The sequence below is a fragment of the Pangasianodon hypophthalmus genome, chromosome 14 (assembly GCF_027358585.1).
Source record: "Pangasianodon hypophthalmus isolate fPanHyp1 chromosome 14, fPanHyp1.pri, whole genome shotgun sequence".
Lineage (NCBI taxonomy): Eukaryota > Metazoa > Chordata > Actinopteri > Siluriformes > Pangasiidae > Pangasianodon > Pangasianodon hypophthalmus.
Window position 1 is genome coordinate 11,231,406 of NC_069723.1, and position 21,156 is coordinate 11,252,561.

The following is a 21,156-nucleotide window of genomic DNA, read 5'->3' on the forward strand; positions in this document are numbered from 1 at the left end:
AGATTTGATCTCCATTTGTGCCGGTATTTTTTAACCCATGTCACTGGCACGTCTGTAACACGTCATCAGTTCTGTAATGAACATAAAAGAGTTGGATTATGTACTCTATCATCCTTTTTCCTCAGAATGCCTTTGAAGGAGAAAATAAAAGTAGACAAACACACACTCAATACAAAGTACAGATTATGCAAAAGGACAGATGTCAGAACTGTAAGTTTAGTGTTCTTTTGTTTGAATGAAAGGGTTACAGCTTTTCTGTTTTCCATTTTTGGTATTCAAAGGAAATGCAACATGAACTCAGTAGAACATTGCAGATCTTTCATGCTTTAAAAAATTTGAAATCATGAATGCAGTTGCCTTTAATTGTGTGTATATATATATATATATATATATATATATATATATAAAGGTTTGCCCCACATATTTTTTATGTCATCAATGAGACCTCATGATATAATGCATTGCTCAGCCCTAATAGTTTCATTGTCAAGTTATTGATAGATGTTAGATTTTAGTCTCCCTACTAATATCATGAACACCCTTCACTGACGGCATCAGTATATACGTACACTACATTCTTTTGCTCGTAGCAGTATGCAGTATGGGAGAATTATCATACTGAAGCTGAATAAAGATACTATACAGTCATGTGAGTCAAATTATGGACACAGTAATGAGCTTAATTTCAGCACCTGCCAACCTGAGAAATGCACATGATTTTCATTTTAATTCTATTCTTTAATAATTTAGTGAATATTGACTTCAAACTCTTGTCTGCTTTCTAACATAGTATACTTTATATACATGAATTCACTGTTTGTAAAGTTAATTTGATATCTGTACACTTACTATTATGCAACAATGACACATTCAAATATAAAACAAACACTGACCTACACCTTATATGTACACATTTACTTGCAGCTGTCAATCTTTATGAAAGACAGGTTTTCATTTTTCTCTTGTACACACATAAATGTTATAGGATCAGGATGTAGAGTACAAACATGCAACAATACTGCCAATGCTGGGAGCCTCACATTCTCCTCCAGACAATTCACAGAGGGAGCTTTTTCTTTATTCGTGTTCAGGAATCTACTGATACTAAACTGGAAACAGTGTTTTGGGCATGAACCAGTCATGATTTCATAGATTTTTCAGATGCAATTTCATACTGTGAATCTCTGATTCTACCACATCCCAAAGGTGTTGTATTGGATTCAGATCTGGTGAATGGGACGGCCACTGAAGAACATTAAACTCATAATCATGTTCATGAAACTAGTTTGAGTCAACTTTTGCTTTGTGACATGGTGCATTATCATGCTGGAAGTAACCATTAGAGTATAAATTAAATAAATTGTGATTTGTGGTAAATTGTGGCCATGAAGGGTTGCACATGGTCAGCAACAACACTCAAATAGGCTGTGGCATTCAAGCGATCTGTATTAATGGGCCCAAAGTGTGCCAAGAAAACACTCCCCACACCATTACACCACCTCCACCAGCCTGGACTGTTGACAAAAGGCAGGCTGGTGCCAAATTCTGACCCCACCATCCATCTGCCTCAGCAGATTCATCAGACCAGGCTACATTTTTCCAGTCTTCAACTGTCCAGTTTTGGTGAGCTGTGTCCACTGCAGCCTCAGCTTTCTGTTCTTGGCTGACAGAAGTGGAGCCCAACATGGTCTCTGTTGTAGCCCATCCACCTCAAGGTTCGATGTGTTGTGCATTCTGACATGCTTTTCTGCTCACCACTGTTGTACAGAGTGGTTATCTGAGTTACTGTAGCCGTTCTGTCAGCTCAACCCAGTCTTGACATCTCATGAACAAGGCTTTACAAAGTGTTTGGTGAGCTTTTGTATAAGTGGCTTAAAATATCATAATATTTATGACAGTATAATACAAACAGAGCCAATTTATGCAACTAGTTTTCCTGTAGTGCCTCAGCTTGTCTTCTTTTTGGAATGTAACAGAAGTAGACTATAGGTGGCATTGGGCCATTTGGGCGTATTGCAGTCAGAGACAGCTGGCAGCCTCACAGCTATTGTTCTCTATGTATTATTATCACTTTGAAAATAGATACTAAAATATCTTCCATTCCCTTTTCTGTCTATTAATTACAAATACAGGAAATACAGCAGAATTAGTGAACAAACATATGACACCAGGTTTGGTTTAACCTTTGAACTCATGCTGTTAAAAGGTTCCCTTATACATTCAGCATAATTCTGCAAACATAATGTGTGCTTTTATGTGGAAAAGAGTGGATATGTATTAGATTTTAGAAATCTCCACGTGTTTATGGTCTACAGAGCATTTGTCTGTGAATGTATATGTGTGTGTGTGTGTATTTATTGTTGAGTCTTTTGTAAAAGGGAGGGAGAGAGGTTGGGAGTTATTGCTGCCATCCTTAACCTTCATGAAATAGTCCCCTAAGGGACTAATGCAGGAAATCTAAAATCAAACATGACTCACTGATGTATTTTCGGGTGATTCAGTGACAATTAGCGTTGCTACACTGAACAGGAAAGGCTTAAGAATGGTCAATGAAGGAGGCTGGATCACCAACAAAGTCCTTGGGAAGACAGTGAGGATAAACAAAGACATGAAAAGACAAAGAGGAATGTATTTCAAGAGGCTAACCCGGAGGGCCTAAATCCAGTTCTCGCTTCTCCTCGTCTTGTCTGGTGAAGTAGTATTTTCCTCCACATCAATTGACAACCTTGTATTGTTCCTTTGTTGACCTCTGTACTAGATTACTGGATCACATAGTGGTAACACAGTGTCATGTTGCTGAGTTCCTGCTCTGCTTTCAACTTCCCTGCAAAGGTTCGGCCTTAAGCTGGCTCCTTGCTTGAGTGCTGACTCCAAGGAAACTTGTAAATGAACATAAGACTACATAATTACTTGAATGATAGCATATGTACCATCACATGTAATGTAAATGAAAAATCTCCAAGACAGGCAGCTGACATTTCCTGGAAGTCATGCAGCTTTACTGCAACACATTTTGGTTTTCCTTCTTTAAATTACAAGAAGGTTGATGGTGTATCAAGAGAACCGACAGAACATATTAGAATATTCATTTTTTAAGGAAAAAAGGAAGTGCACAGGGGTTTCTGCTCTAACTTACTGTACTTCAGTCTGCACATTTGGTGTGCTAAATTCCTGAATTTGATAGGTCTCATTGCCGGTTCTTAATGGAAACCAGCTGTGGCTGAGCTGAATGCATTGAGTGAGCTCCTGGTTTTGGGTTCACACTAACTCAATAAGACTCTTGCTCCCGCTCTCACTCTCAGCTGAGAAATCACTATCTCATTACCATCTATTGAAATAGTGAGACAAGACTGTCTGTTTCTTTTGCTCTTTCATGATTTAGCATGGTCATTGTGGCAACATTATTTGATCTCTCAGTCCCATAGTGTACAGTACAGTCAGGGCAATAACTCCTGAATGTTCCTCATTCCGTTTAATTCCTGAATGTTTTAGGTCTGTGGGCACCGTTTAACGAGACTATACAAATATAAAGTGCCTCGTAAAGAGAGGGAGGTGAAGAGACAGATCTCTGCTCAGGCAGGCTCTATGACGTCAAGCACCAGACACACTTCAACTCTAGAGAGTCATGATCTTGAACCATATGCTGTGCACTTGTAAATAAACACTACCAAAATGATGGATTCATTCTGCCCAAGGACTTGGCTATTTGGACTCCCTGCTGCAGCCTTCATAGAAGGACTGATGAAACAGTGCCACATGTACAATATATGAACTTGCAGCATATGCGTGCACACATTAGCTCTACTGATACGTTGTGAATAGGCATAAACTGGCAGTCAGTGTGATTGTGGCGATGTAAAGACATGTGGCAGACTGAATCAGCTTTGTATAGTAAAGCCACAGTGACTCACTGTGAAATTTGAAGCAGTAACACATTCAACCACATCCTTTGTGGCACTCTTCCTGTCCTTCTTACACTTCCTGCCTTGCAATACAAAAGACAGGAGCCCTGCAACTGAGTCCTGTCACAGTTTAATGTACTGAGGTCTTACACACAAACATGCAGTGACAATTTCACAGCATGGGTGTGATTATTCTGGCAACTTGACTCAAAGTTTGCTAGATGATTTGTGTTATTAAGTTATTCATTAATAACATTTAACAGGTCTTTTAATATATTTATTAACACATACAGTCCTTAAAATCATGAGAAATTTTCATGTGTTGAACACTTTCTCCAAAAGTTCCTGTTGAACAGTGTTTTATTCTGTATTCTTTTTATCTCAAGTTTGACAAGCACAAACTAGGGTCAATTCAATGAACTAAAAATTATTATTAAGTATCTTATGTCTTCAGTTTTGTCTTTGTAATTTATAGGTCAAGGTAACAGTAATCCTAAAACTACTGTGGATATCTATGAGAAAGCACAGTAAAAAGCTCCTTCCTCCCAACTGCCATACATGGCCAGTAAAGCTGTCACTATAACTCTGCTCTGTATGACAGTTTGCTTTTAAATGGTGTGGTGAATTATCTCTCCTACAGGAGTTCCCCTTAGCACCACTCAGCCTACACAGTCTGGCTGTCAAGACCAATGTAGCAATGTAAAATGATTGATGATTATATATTTTTTGACACTTACGCTGCCTCTCGCTACTCTTTATAGACTATAATGTGGTGCAACAAGATACTGCAGCACATTAAATATGGATTACGTGTAATTCGCAAGGACCCTTCTCCCCTCTCTGTAACTCTGTCAATGAGAATGCTGGCCTCTGTCAATTTCTGGATCTCACAACTGTCTATAATTTATCCTAAGTAATACAGCTGAAGCCAATGCATGCATTGGCATTTTAATATTGGGTGCTTCTCATAAAAAAACAAGAACTGGCTCAAACAGGAACCAGTGGAACTTGGGCCTCTAATTCATTTTCCAACAATTTGATAGAAAACTACAAGAAAGCAACTGCACTGCAAGTGCCTAAATGAGGGGTCGTTAACTGGTGGACCATGTTCTGGATGTGGACCCCGGAAAGTATTTCAGTGGACCAAACAAAGTACCTAATACTGTATCAGAGCCGATAAATATGTTGCAGTTTAGTGACTCTTGTTTTTCTAAAAATGAACCAGCCAGACATGACTCGTTTAAAAAAAAAAAAAAAAAAAAAAAAAAGGTCAGTGATGAAAACATAATGTTTAAACATGATGTGAAGAACGTGTCAATTCTCTGCTTCAACTATACGGGCAAGTGTGTGGGCTACGATCCTGTATAGAGAAAATTCCAAGGTGATGTCTTTTCAGGATGTTATCACTAATCACTAATCCCTAAATGACAGCTGATATATGTAATGATTATTTTACAGGTATCTTTGATTATTTAAATAAATTAGTTAACTTAGCTAATTAATTGAAGAATTTAGAAAAATTATTTAATCTGGCTTTAAAATAAACTAACTACACCTATTAGCCATAACACCGATCAGCCATAATATTAAAATCACCTGCCTAGTATTGTGTAGGTCTCCCTTGTGCCACAAAAACACCTGTGACCTCTGAAGGTGTGCTGTAGTATCTGGCACCAAGACGTTAGCAGCAGATCCTTTAAGTCCTGTAAATTGCGAGGTGGGGCCTCCATGGATCAGACTTGTTTGTCCAGCACATCCCACAGAAGCTCAGTTGGATTGAGATCTGGGGAACTTGGAGGCCAAGTCAACACCCTGAACTCTTTGTCATGTTCCTCAAACCATTCCTGAACAGTCTTTGCAGTGTGGCAGGGTGCGTTATCTTGCTGAAAGAGGCCACTGCCATTAGGGAATACTGTTGCCATGAAGGGGTGTACTTGGTCTTCAACAATGTTTAGGTAGGTGGTACGTGTCTAAGTAACATCTACATGAATGCCAGGACCCAAGGTTTCCCAGCAAAACATTGCCCAGAGCATCACATCTGCCAGCTTGCCTTCTTCCCATAGTGCGTCCTGGTGCCATCTCTTCCCCAGGTAAGTGACACACATGCACCCAGCTGTCCACATGATGGAAAGGTAATTCATCAGACCAGGCCAACTTCTTCCTTTGCTCCAAGGTCCAGTTCTGATACTCATCTGCCCATTGTAGGTCCTTTTGGCGGTAGACAGGGGTCAGCATGGGCACTCTTTCTGGTCTGTGGCTACGCAGCCCCATATGCAGCAAGTTGCTATGCACTGTGTGTTCTGATACCTTTCGATCATAGCCAACATTAACTTTTTTTAACAGCATTAACTTCTGTGGGATCGGACCAGACAGGCCAGCTTTCGCTCCCCATGCAAATCAGTGAGCCTTGGGCGCCCATGACCCTGTTGCCGGTTCACCAGTTGTCCTTCCTTGTACCACTTTTGGAGGGACTAGCCATTGCATACCAGGAACACCCCACAAGACCTGCCATTTTGGAGATCCTCTGACCCAGTCGTCTGGCCATCACAATTTGGCCCTTGTCAGAGTTGCTCATATCCTTACACTTGCCCATTTCTCCTGCTTCCAACACATCAACTTCAAGAACTGACTGTTCACTTGCTGCCTAATATAGCCCACCCCTTGACAGGTGCCACTGTAATGATATAATCAATGTTATTCACTTCACTTTTCAGTGGTTTTATTGTAATTGCTGATCGGTGTATATACTGCTGATTATGCAGCATCATATACAAATAGTTACTGTCTTGAGCAAGCTAGCTACTACTTACCAAAGAAAATAAAGAGTCAAGAGGCAGTCTCACACAAAAAACAGGAAGTATGACCTATTACTCTCTTCTCCATCTAAAAATAAGGTTAAGAGGTTTACCTGCAGAAATGCAGTGAAAGCCAGTCCATGCAGTGTGACAGTGGTGTCGGTTTCCATGGAGATATGAGCAGATGTTTCCACACAGTGGCACTGAGGGCAGAGTTTGGCTGTAAAACAACCTAGTAAATTGCATCAGTGAGCAATTTAATGTCTATGCCCTAAATTCAGGTTAACCTTAAATTAACCTTTGGTAAAATGTGAGCTTGTTAGTAGCTGACCAGCAGAATAAGTTACCAGAAGGGCATGTGATATAGTATGTCACAGAAGAGAAGGAGAGCGCAGAGAGAGCCTGGTGAACAAGCTGAGCCTGCTGCAGTTGGTCATGTTTGGTTCTCACACAGGATGCATGAGAAGTGTCTGATGGCCACTTAACTGATACTTCATCCATCAGCTGTCGGGTTGGGCATTGGGTTAATGTGAACAGAGCAGCTTAAAAGCTGACAGCTGTTCTCAAGGTATAGCTTAATGGGGAAAAAAGGAAGCAAGAAAGGTACAGAGGAAGAAGAAACAAGAGAACATATGAGAGAGTGAGTGAGCACATCCACTGTACAGGTCCCGAGCTTGTTATTTTCGCTCAGGTGCCTTCATGGAGAAATGTAGCAATTAAGCAGGCCTGCACTGGGAGAACAGCATTCTGTTCATGTGTATATCTGTTCCTCTTCTCAGTTCCTTTTTTGTGCTATTACTGCATAGTAAACAGAGCATGGTCTTGAAATACTGTCAATGAACAGCCAAAATGAGGGTGCTCTGATAGAAAGGGTATAAGACAACTCAGGGAAAAAGCTGCTGAGATAAAGCAGAAACATTCCTGTTGTACCAGCTCACATTCCCCTGAGCATCACTGCTCACCCGGAGCACGTTCCATACTCACTAGTTTATTAATGGTCATGTTATCAGCAATGTAAATGTGTGTAGATTATTAAAAGAGAAAATAATCAATATTCTCAAAAATATTTATTTGTGGCTGTAGTTACCACATAGACACACAGAGGTCAGAAATATGAAACGCATTTCATAATTAAAATGACATTTGAATTGCACATTGGAGCAAAAAACTGCACTTACGCAAGACCTTGAATGGCCCACCAACATTTTATGAGACCACCAATTGAGCATTGTTGCCTTATGTAATGCTGACAGTAATGTGCTGCACCCTATGATGAACGCATGCCAAGCCACACTGGTTTGTGTTGCCAGCGTTCTTTCAGCAGACGTAATAGGCAGACTGCTGCTATAATGCATATTTTTCTCAATTCATCTGAAAATCTGATGTGCATAAAAAAGACTTGAACAAGCTAAACTTGGTTTTTGGACATTAACAAATTCTTTGTATTTCAAATTGTACAGTTTCAGTACATGTTTGCATCCCTTTACAGTAACAAAAGCAAATAAAGGTAGAATGACAGGAGCCAATAATTCAGTTAAATCCAAGTTCAAAGGCAAGTCCCTATGATTTCTGACGTCTGTCCACCATGCCTTTTCCCTCCCATTTTCCCACTTCCCCAAAACGTCTGGAAGCTTTTATAAATGTACTTCTCACAGGTCACGTAAAAGCCCTGCCACATCATCGTCTGGATACAAAGCCCTTTTGATTCAAAAGGAAACCTGGCTCAGGATCTGTGTATGTCTAAATGAGTGTAATGTCATACTGATACTGTATCTTAAATCAGTTTAGATAAACTCAATTAAAGCTACAGTGTGATTTGTTTGTTAAATTGAAAAAAAAAATCATTTTCAAATCAGGGGAGAGAAAAACACTATAAAATATATTGTTCCTGAGCTGCTATGAGTCACCCTGAACAGGCTATAATAGTAATTCATAGTTATTCACTGTTGAAGGGTTGGATTTGGTGGGAATTTTCATGTGTTTGTTGTATGACGTATGCTCAGATCTTGCCAGGACTTAGGCAAAAAAGTAGTCAGTCTACACAGCGAATGGCAAAAGCCAGCAGCCAATCAGGGCGAGAGAAAGAGATAGAGAGAGTCCAGTCTATCACTCAAATTAAACAAAAAAGAAAGAGATAGAGAGAGTCCAGTCTATCACTCCAATAAAACAAAACAGAGGAGTAAGACAGTCTAATAAAATACTACAATAAAGTACTATAATAAAAGCCACCAGAGAGCACATTTTTGTAGGATGCTCTGTATAAGGGTGGCTGCCAAATCCTGTAACAGGGGAGTGAGAAAATGAAAAAGGACAGATGATTCAGGACTGATTAAAAAAAAAAAAAAAAATTTTTTTTTCTTGCTGAACAGGTAAGGCATTTATTTGTTCTCTAAATTGGTAGCTATCTGGTGAATGATATTCAGCCAATTAATCCTTGTTGGGGAAATTGTATCGTAACCCAGTTGTGAAGCTGTTTAGCTAGAAAACTCATGATAGCTGGCTGGTGGCTAACTAGGTGTGTTTAATGCATTTTTGTGTGTTATTGCATTTCAAAATCTGTTGGGCAAGAGCAAGTCAGTCGAAACTTCTGGTCACTCTTGGTGCATGTAATTTTGACATATTTGTGACGCTTGATCTGTTTAAGCTAGTGCGGTAACATAAGCCGGCTCCTGGCTAACAGGTGTTTTGATGTGGCTTTCTGGATATTAAAATGTTTAGCGAGGAATGTGAGGAAAAATGTGAGGAAAAAACATAAAATAATGTCCATAAACTTTATTTTTTATATGTAGTTTATGGGTTTTGATAGTAGAAGATCGATCGAAATTGAAATTTGGTATTCCTAAGTCATTATTTTAATCCATTAAGCCACATTAAACTGTTTATCTTATAGAGTTTCTAAGGAGAAAAAATGCTTAACATGAAATTGATTGTGCTGTATTACTGTTTTTATATTTTTGCCATTTAGATAGTGTTTATGACAATCTAAGTATTTGAGAGATTTGGTATTGAATGGTCATAATGTAATTGATACATTCAGCCACTTTAAACATTTTATAATGTCCCTGCTTTTTGACCTTTTTATGCATTTAACTAATTTCTGCTTGCTTTATTGTATGCATGTTATTATCTTTGTATTTTATTCTCTGATCTGTTCTAACTAGCGCACTAACAAAGATTGGCTAGTAGCTAATGGGAATGGATGTTTTTGGTGTGTTTATCTGCCCTTTCAACCTTAGTTGTATTACAAGTAAGGCAATCAAGGAAGGCTTTTGCTCATCTTTAGTGTGTGTATGTCATCCACAGATCTGTCTTTTTATTTTCTGCTCTGTTTTAACTAGCATGCTAACATTTTCCATGGGTTAATGGTGCGTCTTTGGAGTTTCTCTGTAAGTTATGTATTTCAAACTCAAATATACTGGGGAGAGTTTTCTATTCTCATAACATTTCTGTAATACTGAAAAGATGAGATAACAGCATCAGACAGTTATATAGAATGTAGTACACCAGCAGGTTATTTAGACAACCTGTTCAGCATGTAGAACACAGCCTGAATTCTTATTGAATTTGTATTATTTGGCACTTGCACCTGTGAGATTAATCCGAACCACAAAGAAGGATGTAACACACATTACATGTTCCATCGTGAGTAGCTTGCAATAGGATTTGTTTACCAAAGATGGTCTAATCTTACATTCAGCAGCTTTAAGACTAGTTTAATTTAGGACTTACCTTTCTGCCTAAACACAAATACAGGCCAGAAATGGGACTTGCTCCCTTGATTGCCATGTCTGACCATTTATCAGATTCGTTCACTCAGGGCCAAGGAAGTACTGCTACATTAAATAGCTACAGCAGCTTCAGTCATTATTCACTGTTCATTATTCATTCATACTCTAATCTGCATCTCCTGTCCTCTCGTGTCCTGTCTTTTTCCCTCTGCCTTTACCTTTGTGTCTCTATAACCTTGCAGAGATAAAACCACCAGAAATTGTGTTATGTATAAAGAACAAATAAAAGACAGAAATATCAGCTCTTGTGGATCAGTGAAGAATCACTCAGCTCTAACTCAATATGAATAAACCCATTCTTCCTACAACACAATGCCAGTGACAAGATAAAAAAAGAAGGAATTTTTGTTACAACTGAATCTAAGAGACAATTACTGCAATTATTTTCAGTTCACTACTTAACGTGGACTATCCTGTGAAAACCATCATTTCTGCTTTACTGTGAAATGAATGACTATTTCTCAAAAAGCAGCAGTGCATGCAAACTGATCTCATGTTCCAGCAGAAAGCTTCTTAAAACGGGCACTACCGCAAAATTAAAAAAAAAAAAAAGTGTAAAAATGTATGTGTATATATATATATATGTGTTGGCCTGTATTTGTGTTTAGGCAGAAATATATATATATTATATAAATATATATATATATATATATATAAGTAATAGAATATTGATGGAAAAGCAACAACAATACAAAATCATGAATTCCATCAAAGTGCTCAAACTGAACAGTACTGCACTACAGAATACTACAAAGAATGACATCTAGGCCACAGGCCTTAGTTTAGGCCAAAGAATACCACAGCATGGCAGTTAAGTCATTTGAAAAAGTTCACTGAAAAAACTAGAGAAAGCAAGGAAAATATTAAAAGATAATTAATGCCTTTATTGATGTTAACTTTTGTAAAAGATTGTTGAGGAGTTTAATTGCATATTTTTCATTAAAAGTATACTGTAGTCACACAGTTTTGTTTTACATTAGGTACAGCTATGTGGCGAAACCCGCATTGTATTTCTAGGTCCTCAGTACATTCTTTGCCACTAAGAAGCCTTTCAATGAATCAGTGTAGACACGACACATTACAGAGCCATAAGCCACAACCACTTTAAAATAAGAACAGAACATTGACTAGTCTCATAATAGAAATAGCTCAACAGGCAATGGTTGCCAGTTCCTGTTTCAGTTTCAAGTTTATTGTCATGTGCATAAAGACTGGTTAAAGTATCTATATACAGTGAAATTCCTGTGCTACAATTGCACACTCCTACCCAGACACACAGACACAGTGCAAAAATGATAATGAGATCTGAGTAGCTGGTCATAATTTCAAACTTCATAGGAGTTTAAAAATCTTGTTGAGCTAATAATAATTTATTTGAACCTACACATCGTATCAGAAGTTAATACAGACAGGTGACATATTAAAGGAAAAACCAACATAAAATGTCTTAATTGGCCACCATGTACCAGAAAAGTTTCAGTGTGCTTTGACATAGATTGTACATGTCTCTAGAACAGTACTGGAGGGATGAACACCTCTCTTCCAAAACATTTTCCCTTAATTGGTGTTTGGATGATGGTGGTGGAGAGCATCACACATTGCTCCAAGATCTCCCATGGGTGTTCTGTTGGGTCGGGATTTGGTAACTGTGAAGGCCACAGGATAGGATTTACATAATTTTCATACTTATAAAACCATTCAGTGAACCCTCGTGCCCTGCAGCTGCAGGCATTATGGAAGAAACCACTCCCATCAGAATAGAAATATTTCATCATAGGATAAACCTGATCAGTCAGAATAACCTTCTGCTGATTTGCAGTGACTCTTCCATCTGTGCCAGTGGTATTCAAACTGTGTGGCATGAAAGAATAGCAGGGGGTGTGGGTGAAGACAATGCCTATATATATATATATATATATATATATATATATTTATATGTGTGTGTGTGTGTGTATGTATATGTATATATATTTAATTCCATATGGAATATGGAATGATTGATAGTTACGCAGGTGTTAAGATAGTTACGCAGGACCTCTATGGAGGTCCCGCCCCCTTCCCCCATCTCATATGTGTAATGTTTCAGCCAGTGCTCTTGTCTTGAATCAATTTCCCCACTTGATGAGCTGATGCAGCACTCTGGCTTTCTGTCAAGGTAAATTTGGTATGTTTTGAGTTCATTAATGTGAAATAAATTCTTTCAGTGTGTTTCACTGTGACCTATCATTAAATAAGTATATAGTTAACATCAGTTAACCCGGGGGAAAAAATTTTAATAATTTGAATAATAACAAAATCTGCTCTAACGGGCCAAGTGGATCAGAATCATGCCAGTACATTTATTCTGAGAGTCAATACATATACAGTCCCCTCCGAAAGTATTGGAATGACAAGGCCAGTTCTTTTGTTTTTCTATACACTGAAGACATTTGTGTTTGAGATCAAAAGATGAATATGACATCAGAATTTCAGCTTTCATTTCCTGATATTTACATCTAGATGTGTTAAACAACGAAGAACATGGTGCCTTTTGTTTGAACCCACCCATTTGTTCAAGTGATCAAAAATATTAGAACATGTGATGAACAGGTGTTTCTTGTTGCCCAGGTGTGCCCTGTTAGCTTGATTGTTTAAACAGTTAATAGTTCTAAGTGTGAAGACTGCATTTGTTGTTAAAAAGGATAAACCAACATGAAGACCAGATAGCTATCTATGGGAAAAAAGCAAGCCATTTTGAAGCTGAGAAAAGAGAGAAAATCTATCAGAGCCATTCCACAAGCATTGGCCATAGCCATACAACAATTTGGAATGCCCTGAAAAAGAAAGAAACAACTGGTTTACCAACAACCAAACAGGTCAGCCAAGGAAAACAACAGCAGTTGATGACAGAAACATTGTGAGAGCTGTAAAGAAAAACCTAAAAACAACAGTTAATGGCATCACCAACAACCTCCACAGGGCAGGCGTGAAGGTATCACAATCCACCATTTGAAGAAGACTTCAAGAGCAGAAATATAGAGGCCATACCACAAGATGCGAACCACTCATCAGCAGTAAGAATGTGAAGGTCTGATATGAATTCACAAAGAAATACAGGGCTGATCCAGAAATGTTATGGAACCAAGATTAATCCCTACCAAATGAAATAAAGGCCAAATTTGTGGAGAAAGAAAGGATCTGCTCATGATCAAAAACATACAAGCTCATTGGTCAAGCATGGAGGTAGTGTCATGGCTTGGGCTTGCATGCCTGCTTCTGGTACGGGCTCAGTAATCTTTATTGATGATGTAACTCATGATGGTAGCAGCAGAATGAGTTTAGAAGTCTGCAGAAACAGACTAATTGGGAGGAACTTCATCATGCAATAAGACAGTAACCCAAAACACATTGCCAACACAACAAAGGACTTCATCAGTGGAAAAAGTGGAAAGTTTAAGACTGGCCAAGTCAATCACCAGACCTTAACCCAGTTGAGCATGCATTTCACCTCATGAAGAGGAGACTGAAGGGAGAAACCCCAAAATTACCAACAACTGAAAGAAGCTGCAGTACAAGCCTGGAAAAGCATCACAAAAGAAGACTGAAAAAGTTTGTCAGTGGGTGTAAATTAAACACACTATATGGCCGAAAGCTTGTGGACACTTGACTATCACACCCATATGTAATCTTTACACAAACTGTTGCCACAAAGTTGGAAGCACACAATTGTGTAGGATGTCTTTGTATGTTTAACATTAAGATTTCCCTTCACGGAACTAAGGGGCCCAAACATGTTCCAGCATGACAGTGCCCCGTGCACAAAGGAAGATCCATGAAGACATGGTTTGCCAAGGTTGGTGTGGAAGAACTCGAGTGTCCTGCACAGAGACCTGACCTCAACCCCACGGAACACATTTGGGATGAACTGGAACACTGACTGCACCCCAGGCCTCCTCGCCCAAAATCAGCATCTGACCTCTATTGGAAAACCTTCCCAGAAGAGTGGAGGTTATTATAACAGCAAAGGGGGATTAAATCTAGAATGGGATCCAAAATCACATATGGCTGTAATGGTCAGGTCTCCACATACTTTTGGTCATATAGTGTAAATGTTGCAAAATGGTTCAGGCTTCTGGTGTAAAATGGGTTTAGTGGCATGGAAGAAAAAAATCCTTTGGCTTTTTTCTGAGGGCTTAGAAGGCTTTGGTGATTCCCACTTATACAGTTAGTAAATTAACTGTAAAGTACAAGTTTGTCTTTTTTTAATGCTAGTTAGCTGCATAACGTTAGCTAGCATTCTAATGTGTTTGCCAAGACTTTACTATTAAGTGACACTTTGTTAGCGAGACTAATGTGACATCTCATTGACAATACACTGATGTTAACTATGTTGGTACAAATATGGCTAAGGTAAATTCACTTTTTAATGTGTGTAATTGGAATTCTGCCCTCAAATTATCCCTATACTTTTGCTAAACTAGAGCAATTTACATCTGTCCTAGCAGAGACTATTACCAGCCAAGAAGAATCTGTGGTTTTGCAGCTAGATACTATTACATAACATGACAGATACATAACCTCACAGATCCCATATTAAACACTAGCTGTATTTGAAAAGCTTCTTTAACTGAGAAACATTCAGGACAGATTAAGAGAAGCGTCTTTCTGTCTCTCTCAGTCTCTCTGAAAGCACATATCATCACTATCATGAGAAAACCTCGCATATCTGTGAGAGTGACCTTTCAAGAAAAACATTTATATTTTAGATTTACAGTTATATCCACACACCTGAAAGATGTTTAGACATCTGTACACTCTCATGAGACATGCAAAGCTTGGTGTCACTTTTTGATTAATTAAAAAAAAATAAATAAAGCAATCTATCAATAATGTATGAACTACTAGGTTTAATTATATGTCTTCTTCTCTCTACACTTAATTTATTTTCACTTGTCTTGAAAAAAATTCTGAAGGATTTGTGGCATGTATAAGACATTACTATAAACATGCGTCAGTGGACTTTCCCCTGTAACTGAGATGTATTCCAGCTGACCCAGTCTCTTCTGAGATGCTGGCTGCTGGCCATAAGCAACATGGCTCTGTGTTTCCCTTCCTCCCCTCTGAAAACTCACACTCTTCCATTTATGCCAAAAACAACTGTGCCAGCAGAACATCATTCAATGAGACAAATCAATTTCAGTGCTCACACTGACCATAAGCTGACCCTTACTTCACCACAGGCCACTGCTGAAGAGTTGATTGTGTACCAGAAACATCACAGGTCACCTGATTTATATGCTCTGATTTTGGAAAAATACACTTTGGCGTGCTTGGGTCCATTCAGAATTCAGAATCTGCTGAACCAGCATTATTATAGTAAACTCAATCTAGACCCAAACTATTTTATTTTTGGACTAAAGTCAACTTTTATCATTTGTGTAGTTTTTGTATACCATACACAATGAAATTTCAGAAACTAGTCTCACCAATCTCCTGCCTTGTATATGCTAAATATTATGCTAAAAAACAGGTTTATTCTAGGGCTGTAATGATATGCTCTATCATATTGTATCGGATCGTTCAATATGTCTGTGTATCGAACAATAATAACATTAATCAGACTGCAAAATAAAGTAGGCTATTCATCATAAAACACTGCTTATATTACACAAGGTGTAATAAACTTTTAAACTTAAGCCCGCACTCTCTCCTCTGAAAACGACTTTACGCTAATAATATGCTAGTCTGCTAGCATGTTAGCATATTAGCTCAAGAAAAACAGCAATGGTTTTTGTTAGCAGTAAGCATAGACTGGAAGACCCCATAGACCCCAAATTTTTAAGGTCTGGTATATGGGAGCACTTTGGCTTCCCGTAAGTTAGGACACTGACAGCCAGTGAGTGGTGGACCAAAACATTACTCTGTACACTGAATCCTCCCAATATGTGTACAATACACAGGCACAAATCCACTGATACTTCCACACATTTGTGCCAGCATCAGCCTTTAGTGCCGATAAGTAGAACTTGACAAAATACAATGCAACACACGTGCAGAGGTTTCTCTGCTGCATCCAGGCTGCATTACGTTGGTGATTCAATGTGGTCCAAAGAAATCAGCATGGCTATTGAGAAGTTCATAGCTGCAGGTTCTACGCTGTAGTGGAGAATACAGGATTCAAAAACACATCCAGGGCCACAGAGAGCTGTGTGACTTAGACAACACAACTAGCTAACAGCAGAATGGAAATTAAAAATAAAAAAGCCCCGTGCTCCAGACACACCCCCTTAAGAGTTACACCAGTGAAAGCTTGACCAGAAAGCTAGTGTTTAGTTGTTTTTTGATTCTACTGCACAGCTTTTGTTTCCTTATATGCTACTAACAGTCTGGATGTACTTTTATAATGTTGAATGTTTTAATCAACTAAAAATGGAAACCTAATATATATCAAATTTAAATTTTGTGTATCATCACACCCCTAGCATGTCTAACATTTTTAGCTAGTTCAAAGCTGTTATGATGTAAATATAACTAGTCAGTCCTTAAAACTGACCTGATGGCTATGGAATTAGAAAATACATTAGCAAAGCACTCTCTAGCTATATAACACATTACCATTCAGATAAAGCTGTCTTCAGTTGGTATTTATAAGGGTAGTCAGAATAATCATTTCAGATAAACCAGTAGAAGAAAAAAAAACCTACTTGCACATTGCACGTTTGTTATTGTGTTGTCTGTGCTGCATTACAGTAACAGTCCAGAATGAAATTTACCAGGCTAGCAAAAGTCAAAAAAACAGATGACTATGATAGTGATAGAGTGATAGTGTGTGTAAAAGTCCAATATGGTAATGATTAGTAACAAGTGTGCATGGTTTAGAAGTCAGGTGATTGTGAGCGTACTAAGGTGCATGTGTCTCTGGATAGTCCGTAATGGCCATGTTTGTAGGCCACAGTGTGTTCTGGGCAACTGACTTTGCTGACTGTGATGTCCTGACACAGTCAATAAACAGTTATGAAAAACTCATTTCTGTGGAAAGCATTCATGAACTCTTTAATCGAAAGTATCGCTTAATTAAGAGCTATAATTCATATAATTTACTGTAGGAGCCTGTTCCAGTGACAGAAAGTTGAGTACTACATAATGTAATCTACAGCTTTCTTTAATGTTTGTCTCATCCTGTAAGTGTAACAGTAGCTATATAGTTGAAAGTTGAACACTTTAAACATTTACAACAGCTCCTCTTATTCTTCATTATTCCTTAAGTGAGTTTTGAGTAAACAACTTCTCTGTTCTTTTCTCAGTATCGGGTAATGTCAAAATAATTGAAATGTGCCACAGAAGCAGTGAGAGATTAGGTTGAAAAAAATGCTTTAGTATTCCTTTGTACTGTTTTCATCTGGTACCACTGGCTACTGTACTGAAAACTGAAGTTAAAATGTATAGAAAATAGAATGTTTAACAAAGCTAATTAACAAATACTGAAACTGAAATTCACAAGGGAACGGAACGCAATTTAAAAAGCTAATTAAGAGCACAGCACTATTATAACTTTGTGCTGAACTTGAGCTAAAGGGCATGCTGTTTCCATCTGGATATCCATCTCTCTGGCCTTTCTGTAGAGCCTCAGACTGACGTCATAGCTGAGATGCACTCCCTTCTCCAGTCTAACAGTGAAGAGGGCATCTATAAATACCATTTCTGATGGAGCCCTGTGGCTTTTTGCCACCCTCCGTCACTGCATGTGTACAACAAAGCTGCTTGCTGAGGTGATCTGCACTTTACTTCTAGTATAGTATAAATGTGCAGTGCCCTCTCAGACCTTTCACACTGCAGACACACACTCTCACACCTTCTTCAGAGCCAAGAATCATGGTTAACTTCTATAGAGCTTAGAAGACTGAGCAAACACCCTGCCTCCAGAGCTTCATCTTTGCGCACAGTTAATTTCTAAACCATATCTAACACATTTAAAGCAAATGAACAGGGGCTTCTGAACAGATTAGTTGGATCAGATGTAGTAGATTAGGGTTTGAACTAAACTCTCAAAAAAGGTTGTTCTTAAGGAGACTTGAGAAGACATGCAGCATTAATTTGTCTGCTGTCTCGCTATGGATAGTTAAATATAGAATCATGCAATTGTCTGTATTCACCATCGGATTCTTATTAACCTGCATTATCACTATGATTAAAAAAAAACATTGCCTTTGTTTTAAACTGGTCTACTGACATTGTGTAAGATCATGTATGTACTGTTTCAGTATTTATGGTATTTATGTACCTTTTGATTCAACGCTTTTGCCTTTCTTCCTGCTAATAGTGTTTTAGAAGAGTGCCATAGAAATGGAATCTATTATTAATTATTTACCACAGCGCTGCTGAATTCTTGATTCTGACTGATTAGAAGGTGTTGATTAATTTTCTATAGCAGCACGACTGATAGTAGTGTCACCTGCAACTCAAATTACAGGCTTTATTAATGTACTTGCTCCAATACATTATCATTTCTATAGTAACAACTTACACAGGGACTTGTATGATGGATTCTTCCTATAAATGGATTAAAAAAACAAGTGTAATTGTTGATTTGGTGAGGTTTTCTGTAAGGAGACTCTCATTTTTAGAAGGAATCAGAGGTAAGCATGTTTCTTTAAGTTTTCTGACATGAGAAAGTCTTCAGGACAGAGAGTTTTGGTTAAATGAGAAGCAACATTTTTTGTTGAAACAGAGAACAAAGAGAGGCTGGTCAGAGAACAACTGTATCTGCAGACTTTCCACAACATTAAACGTAACTATAAACAGATAAAAGTGCAATGTGTCATTCTTTAAAAAACAAAATTGTTACTATTTTTAGTGTTGGCAAATTGTTGAGGAATAAAACATGTCAGTACATGCTGTGATAGGAAAATAACTAACTTCATTGGTAACAGTAACTCTGCTTTGCATCAGGTCACATCACCCTGTCCTTGATTATTTTTCTATATCTATGCCCCATTGTGTTTTATTCCTTACTTAATATTATTAAAGTGTATTAACAATGATATTTGCACTCCTTCTTTACTGGAACTGGTAGAACGTTTGAACTGTATTTACTGAACACCATCAATATTGCATTTTTTCATCTTTTAAGCTAAACACCATTAGCATACCACACACAGCAGGTGGAAAATAGATTCTGCACACGGCTGGTGTAAAAGGCTTAACAAGGATTAACAAAGGAGCTAATTGGCATCACTGCTTTAGACACCAGGTAACTTTGTTTTTTTTGTAGAAAGCCCTTATGCATGTTAAATGAACCATTGTGCCTTAGGCCACTAATCTTCCTCCACATACGCATATGGTACAAGAGCACGCTATGCTCCACCACACACGCATTCACAACTTCCTGTTTTTGACTATAAATGTCAACCTGTCATCCCCACCTGCAGCCCCCACACTGCAAGAGAGCATCTCATAAAGGCCACATCACCATCAACACACCAGAGATACACCATGTGCACACAACCGCTTGAGGAACATCATCATATAAAGAGCACAAACTGGAAAAAAATCGATGCCTTTGTGTTAGGATCTTTATTACAAAAGAAAAGAACATTGAGTTTATTCAACCACACAAGGCCTTTCCAGTAATTCCAGCTGGGTGATGACGCTTCTCCTGGCTTGTTTTGTTCCTTTCACAGGTACTATCTGACTGAAGGATAGCACATACAATCATGATTGTAATTGTTTGAGGGCTGTCACGGATGCATGCTGTCATTAAAGGAAATAGCTCTTAAGTGCTGTCAGCGAAGCTTGCTTGAGCTCTGTAGGAGTCCTTCATAGCAAATGGCCTCTGTTCTATGTGGAGACACATATGTTTACATGACCCGGGAAATTCAGGGACACGGACATGAGTACTACTAATAAATAATAAATGACTATACAGACACCCTAGCTGATATGTCTTGCTTAAAAAAGACATTTTGATTATTAAACAGTACAGAGATTAATTCCTATTCAAACGTATTGTAAGCCATCCACATGTTGTCTTCTTGGATCACGAGCCTGAGAAAACTTTCCACATTGTAGTTCTGCCAATACATTATTGACATTGTTGCTCTGAAAGGAAGGTGCTTTTCAGCAGAGAAGAATCAGAGCAAGAAATGACACCTTAATACTCTAAATGATTCTGTTCTTGCTGTTTTTATTCATTCAGAAATTACATTTTCTTGGTACATTTCCTTAATGGCCAGGTGCACTCTGCCTTTCACAAAGAGAGCAGACTTACATTATGCTAAAAATAGCTAATGAATCCCTATCTCTCCAGGAAGAAATGTTCTTTGTAAATGTGTGTGTGTGTGTGTGTGTGAGAGAGAGAAAGATAGAGAAAGAGGTCGGAGATACAGAAGGATCTTGCCCCCTCTCTATGTTGTCCGACAATAATACACACAATAATGCACACACACATACAGTAGAAATGGAAATTTAGCTTTTGCTTAGTGTACCATGAGCAGTAGGATCCTCTGCTGTAATTTCCCCTTTAATTTGTACTGCTTTTGCCTTCACTAATTGGCAATAAGACTGGTGATTTATTGCAGAAACTTCATTCTCTCCCTTAAATTAGAAACATAGTTCTCTGCTTTTCCGAGAAAAAAAAATGTCCTTATTTCCACACAGCATGTACCACAAAGCCCCTGGGAACCTTTAACAAAC